Source organism: Rutilus rutilus, assembly GCF_951802725.1.
Source record: "Rutilus rutilus genome assembly, chromosome: 14".
NCBI lineage: Eukaryota > Metazoa > Chordata > Actinopteri > Cypriniformes > Leuciscidae > Rutilus > Rutilus rutilus.
Genome location: NC_140219.1, coordinates 37,633,609 through 37,641,782, shown reverse-complemented (window position 1 = coordinate 37,641,782; position 8,174 = coordinate 37,633,609).

Below are 8,174 nucleotides of genomic sequence, written 5' to 3'. Positions count from 1 at the left end.
CTACTGTTTAAGCTACAGGACCCTAGCCTATGCACCCACAATGACTGCCAGTGATGACCAGAAGGAGTCTTTCTATGAACACCTTAATATTGCCTTACATTCAGTGCCTCATAAACACCGAAAGTCTTGGGGCAACTCTTAGTGGGAAACGAGAACGCAAAAAGCACTCTTCTGCTGGAGATATATGCGCAACATGAGCTGGTGATCACAAATTCCTTCTATCAGCATGCGAACAAGACCACGTGGCAACATCCTTGTTCAAAGCACCGGTATGTGTTGAACTACATCATCACAGGGAGGCCCATATAACTCGAGCCACCGACTGCTGCGTAGTGTGATGTCTCTGGACCTAAACCCATCATACCCCATCAACATAGAGCCAAAAGGCGGAAGCGACTGAATGTTTCTAAGCTTCGTGTTGACTCGATTGCCATATTAATTACTAGTCTTTCAGACAGGCTCAGCCCCTTGGAAAATCAAGCTGCCATCGATGTTGAGGAGACATGGTCCAAAATCAGGGATATCACATACAACACAGCTGCTGAAGACCTCGGCTTCACCACATCCAAACAAAAGGTCTGTTTTGATGATCAGGATGTTGAAGAGCAAGCCCTGTTGAACACCATACATACAGCTCACTTGGCGTGGATCAACGATAAATCCAGCACTGCGAAGCAGTCAGCATATACTCGGGCAAGAACTGCAGCACAGACCCACCTGTGTGAAATGAAGAACAGATGGTGGCAGTCAAAGCTGAGGAACTTCAGTCTCCTGCAGACCGAGACCGATATGATATGAAGGCATTCTAGCAAGGTCTTATGGCAGTCTATGGGCCCATGAGAGCTGGTTCTACACCTGAATGTGCCACTGACAGAACCCTACTTTCTGACAAGGCTAAGATCCTCAGATTCTGGGTCGATCATTTTCAATTGGTATTGAACCAGCCAGGTGCTTTTGAGGAATCAGTGGTTAGCGACCTCAGACCTGGACAATATTCCATCCCAGGAAGAAGTTGCACGTGCCATTAAGTAGATGCCCTCTGGTAAAGCCCCGGGTTCCGATGGCTTTCCAAGTGAGGTGCTAAAGAAAGGTGGACCATCTCGTTTCGCTGCACTCAATGCATTATTCAGAAACATATGAAGCGAGGAAGCTGTCCTCAAGACTTTAAAGATGCACTGATTGTTCAAGTATATAAGTGCAGGTGGGCAGAGCCTACTGTGACAATCATCATGGCATCTCGTTGCTCTCCATTGTAGGCAAAGTGTTGGCACGTATTCTGCTGAACGGGCTCCAACAACACGTTTATGACAGTCACATCATCCCGGAAAGTCAGTGTGGATTTCGTGCAGGCCGTGGTACTATGGACATGGTGTTTACCGCTAGGCAGATTCAGGAGAAGTGCTGAGAACAACACTCACAGATCTTTATGTGATGTTCATTGACTTTACGAAAGCCTTTGACTCGGTTTCCCGCACCGGGCTCTGGCTTATTCTGCCGTAAGATTGGATGCCCAGATCAGGTGCTGGATGATGGCGGGCTGTCTGACCCATCTCCAATGGCACCAAACTGGGCTGTGTGCTCGCACCACTGTTATTCAGCATCTTCTTTTCCATGATGCTGTCCGTGGCTTTTAAGGGCTGCGACATCGGCATTCCTATAAAGTTCCACACAGATGACAGTGTCTTCACTCTATGCAGGCTTCAGGCTTGCACAAATCCACATCCCACTATTCTGTGTGACCTCTCGTATGCAGATGACTTCGCACTGATAGCGCACACCCTTCCCGAAGCCCAGTCACTATTCGATCGCCGACATCAGGGCCCACATCGCAAAAGCTGTCTTCAGTCGACTGTCAAACAGAATATGGGACGAGCACGGCCTCCGGCTGGACACACAGGTGGCAGTATATAAGGCAGTCATCCTCACAGGTCTGTTGTATGGATCTGGACCAGTTATTGCCGGCAGAATTGCCAATCTTGATCAGTTCCATATATGCTGTCTCCGTCATCAAATGGCAGAATAAAGTCCTAAATACTGCGGGAGTCCAGATCTTTGGCATCACTGGAAATGAGGCCTTCCAGCTAGCTGCAGATTTTCATTGGTCTGTCAATGTTGTATGCATAGCAGATTCACACATCTATCTATCTATCTATCTATCTATCTATCTATCTATCTATCTATCTATCTATCTATCTGTCTGTCTGTCTGTCTGTCTGTCTGTGGCATAATGTTGATTGTCACAAAAAAATATTTCCACTTATTTCTCTTTTTCTTTAAAAAAGGTACTATTACTGTAATAGAAGTGAAAGGGGCAAAATTGGTAAACGTTACGAAATATACTTGTTAATTGTTTCAACAGTATAATCACAAGGCGTAAACATTAAACGTTTTTAACATCATTTTAGTGTGGAAAACATTTTTTCAAAATGGACATTCATTTTTTTTCAGATTACAAGGGATGAGTCAAAATGTTTTTGTGGCAGAGATTATCCTATAAATACTGTTGATTGAATTTAACTTGTATTGAACCCAGAATATTTCATTTGATTTGTGAAAAGGCAAAATAGAATGTGTTTATGGGCCTACATTAAAATTTTCTGTTTGAGTGCGTATTTATGAATTTACAGAATTTCACCTTGACCTGTGAACATAAGTAGCATGTGTGTGTGTGTATGTGTGTGTGTGTGTGTGTGTGTATGAGTGTCTGTCTGTGTATGTGTGTGTATGAGTGTCTGTGTGTGTGTGTGTGTGTGTGTGTGTGTGTGTGTGTATGTGTGTGTGTGTGTGTGTGTGTGTGTGTGTGTGTGTGCGTGTGTGTGTGTGTGTGTGTGTGTGCTGTAATCACTGTGTCAGCACAGATGGAAGACTCTATACAGAGAGCTGGTGCTGATCGCTCAGTTCCCAGCATGCCTCTCATTACCTAATGCTCATAAAGCCACTCATATTATTCATCTCTGACAGCCAGCCTGCTCTGCATAACCTAAACAAATCCTTCGCACACACACACACACACACATAAACTAGCATGTGTTCTGGCAAACATAAAATGCGATATGCACAAACAGTTAACAACACAACTAGTTTATACAATTGTACTCACATGCATATACAATATACTTAATGTGCAGTTACAGTTTGTAAAAAAACCGAGGCAGACACACACAATCACAAATTACCATAAGCAAACAGTCACACACACACACGGACACACACACTCAGACAACACAAAATTGCACAAGCTGTATGAGAGATGAACAACCTTAATAACACCTTAAACTTTCCTCTCTTCCTCTCTTCCTCTCCCTCCTCCCCTGCTTGCCTTCACTTCCCCCTTTAACGTGCAGTAATGCGATTAGTGTTCGGCTAATGGCCTCTCCTTCTGCTGCTCGGAGACATTCTGCCCAGACCTTGAAGACACACCAGGCCTGCATCTGCAGAGAGAGAGAGGAGGGGGGGGGGGGAGAGGAGAGGGGGGGGGGGGGGGGGGGAGAGGAGAGAGAGAGAGAGGGAGAGAGAGAGGGGGGGGGGGGGGAGGAGAGAGAGAGGAGAGAGAGGGGGGGGGGGGGGAGAGAGAGAGAGAGAGAGAGAGAGAGAGAGAGAGAGAGAGAGAGATAGAGAGAGGGAGAGAGAGAGAGAGAGAGAGAGATCCCCCTCCTCTAGCACAGCAGATCTATAGGGAGAGAAGGCAGAGACAGGTGCATTTCTGCTCAAATCGAGTTAGCCAAGACATGCCACATCCAATTGGAGTAAATTGATGTGAGAGTTTGTGATGTCTGCCGAGGGAACTACAGCAAAGGTCAGTGTGCCGAGACACAATGACATCAATCTGCCCTGCACGTGGCTTGGAAAAACTCGCTTCTTTTCCACCCAATTCCAAGGGGAAAAAAAACTTTAATATAAAACGATGGGTAATAAAATGAGAGCTGAAGTCATTTGTTTTATTAATGGCTACATTTTTTTTTTTTTTTTTGCAAATAGGAACAAAGCCATTACTTGATTAATGACAGACGTGTCAAACGCAAAAATACAATCTGCATTTTTTTCATAATTCATACGCTGTCATATAATCTATTAACAGACATCTGCCTTTTGTGCCTGATCTAAACCTCAGCGTAGATTCAAAACATGAAACTCAAGAGTCAGACTAAAGTTTCTCTGAGAGGAACAAGTCTGGCACAGGTTTCGCTTTCCATAACTCTTTCATTTTAGCCCAGGTCTGAAAATAGATATTTCTGGCTATTGCTTCCAACCCACCTATATTCAGAAAACCACTTTCTTTTATCAGATTAGCGTTATTGCCACTCTCGGGCGTTGTTCTGACTCTGCAGCTCAATATCTCACCTCAGGCCTGGAGCTTCTGTTTCAGATATGAGTCTGGCTGGAACTCAACGCCTGAAACTCAACATCACACTGCCTTTAAACAAGCACTCCAGCAACCTGTGCACTATCAGAGTTATCATCGTGTTACTTCACAATATTACAGATATAATGTAGAAATAAATCATTTGGTAACACTTTACAATAAGGTTCATAAGTTAACATTAGATAACATCATAATTAAAAAAAAAAAACTGTAGAAAAGCAACGGAAAAGAAATGTTAATTGCGTAACAGTATATACCCTTACTATACACAGTGAAAAACTAGCTCTCACGGGACATTTCATGTAATTTTACAGTAAAATACTGTTAAATGTACAGATTTTGGAAGCACACTGTAAAAAAAAAACCTTACTGTTGCATTTACTGTACCTTATCGTAAAAAATACGGTAGCCATTTTTATATTTTACATCATTGAGCTAAAATTTAAGCCCAGAGTAAGGCTGCTACCTTATTTTCTACGGTAAAACTCTGGCAACCAAGCTGACGTTTTTTACCGTAAATATCACAGTTCTTTTTACATTGTGTTTTTTTTGTTGTTGTTTTTTTAAGTCCCGTAAAACATAAAAGGTTGCCACCATATTCTTTAAGGTAAAATACTGGTAACCACAGCTGCCGTTTTTTTACCGTAAATTTCACCGTTTTTTTATTTATTAATCTTAGTTAATATTAATTTCAACATTTATTAATGCATTATTAAAATTAATAAAAAAGTTGTATTTGTTAACATTAGTTAATGCACTGTGAACTAACATGAACAAACAATGAACAGCTGGATTTTTATTTACTAACATTAACAAAGATTAATAAATACAGTAACAAATGTATTCATTCTTAGTTCATGTTAGTGAATACAATAATTGTATTATAATTGTAAACTTATTGTAAAGTGTTACCAATCATTTTAATAAAGATACACTATAAAATCAAAAGTAGTAGAGGTATAAATGAAAACACGTTTATTTTACTGTTAAAATTACTCGATGAAATGTAGGAAGATTTGATTAAGTGAATAATCATCCGAAGCCACTGTCACATAGAATAAGATTTATGTCAACAGGTTACAGTGTTATAACAGACAACTAGTCGCACATCGTGTTTCTTTAGAATTAGTTCCATAATGCATATGTTTTATTTTTATTATATATATATATAAAGCTATTGTGGAAAATAAAATCCGGTGGAACAGCAGGTGTAGGGAGTGCAGTAATTCATCAGCTCTCCCGGCAGAGCCATCGCATTAACCGCATTAAATAAGTGTGTGTCGAGTCCCACAGCTTTTCCTCACCTCACACACTACTCATTCTCATCTGTGCACGCGCACAGTTCATCATCACCATCAGCGCGCGCATGACGCTAATGAGGCTCGAGACTGTTGATCTAACAAACTCACGAAACAAAGCAAGGTTTTTTTTTAAAGCGTGGCTCCTCAGAACATGATGAAACAGGTGAACTGAGAGAGGAGTGTTCAGACATTCACTTGTGGGATCGCGCGTCCGGATAATGTCTGGAGATCATGGAGAAATGCAATAAGGATTTTATAACGGAGAGAAAAGAGGAGGAAAGCTCTGCCAGGCCGTCCGTGGGTTCAAACGTTCACGATCGCTGCTTCTGCGACCCTTAATATCCGTTTTCATTCATCAAAAACATTTCGTTCATTACTAGACAAATGCAAAACTCAAAAAATATGACGCGGGTCACATATGATTTATTGACATGTATGGAGACAGAAGAATGCCGGCCATTGTTTCCCAATGAGAGACGCAGTGTGTATCAGTGACTGAGAGACAGTGTGACTGCCTGTCCACACACACACACACACACACACACACACACACACATCTACGGTTACTGTGTACGATAGCGAAAAATTAGTCGGTTATTTTTGCATAATCTATTTAGACGTGTGTTGTATTAGAAATAGTTTGGCTAACAATGACACCTTAAAATAAAGTGTAACCGAAAGCGTTGTGGCTAAAGAACTATCGTAGAATATACAGAAACGGCACATTTAGCATCTGATAGCTGATTGGTTGGCGTGGCTTGTACAGTATAACTGCTGTTCAACTTGAGGAGCCCCATAGAGATTTGTTTAAACATTAAAAAACACTCCATCATTCTGGATGTAGCTGGTCATTAATCGCTTAATTCCAGTAAAGCTTCCCCGCACACAATAGGCCGCTGTCTGGCGCTAATGCGTGTGTGATTGAGCATTTATCGGGGATCTTCCTCCAGCGGGTCCTGAGGGCCCCAGAGCCCCACATGCCTTCAGGGGCCCGAGAGCCTCGTGGAGACGGGCTCGGATAATGACACTGACCCGACCACTCCATTCAACCTGCCGGCTGATTTATGACATCGAGGCTAATCTTTGTCAATTGCTTAATGTGGACAACAATGCCAGTGTGTTAAATAAAATATGGCCCTCTCACGCGTTTGTACGAATGACCCCGCCGGCCTTCTCAAGCCACGGTAAAATAAACAGCTATTCCCCCTGAACAAGAGTCACTTAAACTGAGCAGAAGCGATGAAATAAAGCAGGGTTACACTTTATTTTAAGGTGCCCCATACAGTGTAATTATATATTTAAGTCTGAGTAATATTACGCAACTACATGTACTTACTATAAGGTTAGGGTAGGAGGTTACACTATATTTTAAGGTGTCATTGTGTAATTATATATTTAAGTAGGCTACTGAGTAATTATAATTTACTACATGTTGGATTAGGTTTTGGTTTAGGGTTAGTTGCATGTAATTATGCATAATTTACTGTTACTACTATGGTATGTAATATATATGTAACAGTGACACTACAAAATAAAGTGTTACCAAAAACAGTTCAGTTCAGCACCTTCAGTAAAAGTAAGAAAGTCTGTTAAAAGTGGTTATCATTTAGCGTGCAATTAAAGCATGACACATGCCGCATCAATAAGCCACACATGTAAGGCTGAGCACAGGTGAGCCCAGGTGAGCATCTTTACCGGGCAGTCCCGGATCCGGGTCACTGTTAAACCAGCCGTACAGCACGGGATGAAACGATGACAGGGACTCCGATAAGAATTTAATTCCATCTCATTTTAGACAATTTTATGAATCAAATTCTTAAACACTGGCAAAAGATTAAATAATCACATCTTTGCGAAATCTTATTTGGGTCCGGTCGATGGCATTTCTTCTCCCGTTAATGTCGACTTAGAGGTTGGAGTAATTTCGTAATTGATTCCGAGCGCAGGATCTCGGCGGGGCCAGAGTCGCGTTAGAGAGGCTAATATGTTTGCTAATACTGTCCCCGCAGAATAAGATTTCTATGCTAATCCTCTGCTCTGAAGGCCAGACATCAGCGTGGTCACTCGGGAAGACCGTGAGATGAGAGAGGCATCCCGGACACACTCCGCCTGTGGACCGTAGACAGAACCGGGGGTCCGGGGCCTATTCTCCAGAAGGCAAGTGTCGGATCTCTACTTGTCAATATAGATAATTCTTAAAAAAAAAAAAAAAAAAAAAAAAAATATATAAAAAAAGTTTTTCAGCTGGATCGGTAAAAATGTTTTTGGAAGCCTATATTTTATTATGTTTATGTCAGTGCTGCGTTTAATGAATGGTTACTCACCATTAACCTGTCATCGATGAGAAGCGTGATTTAATGCGAAACAGAAAAACCCGCTGCGTCGCTAAATATTCAACAACTGCATCCCGCCGCGCGCTCTTCACGCGCATATGTTCTTTAATTTATTGTAAAATATAATAAAATCACATTTGACTTGTATTTTATATTTGTGCGAATACGCAATTACAA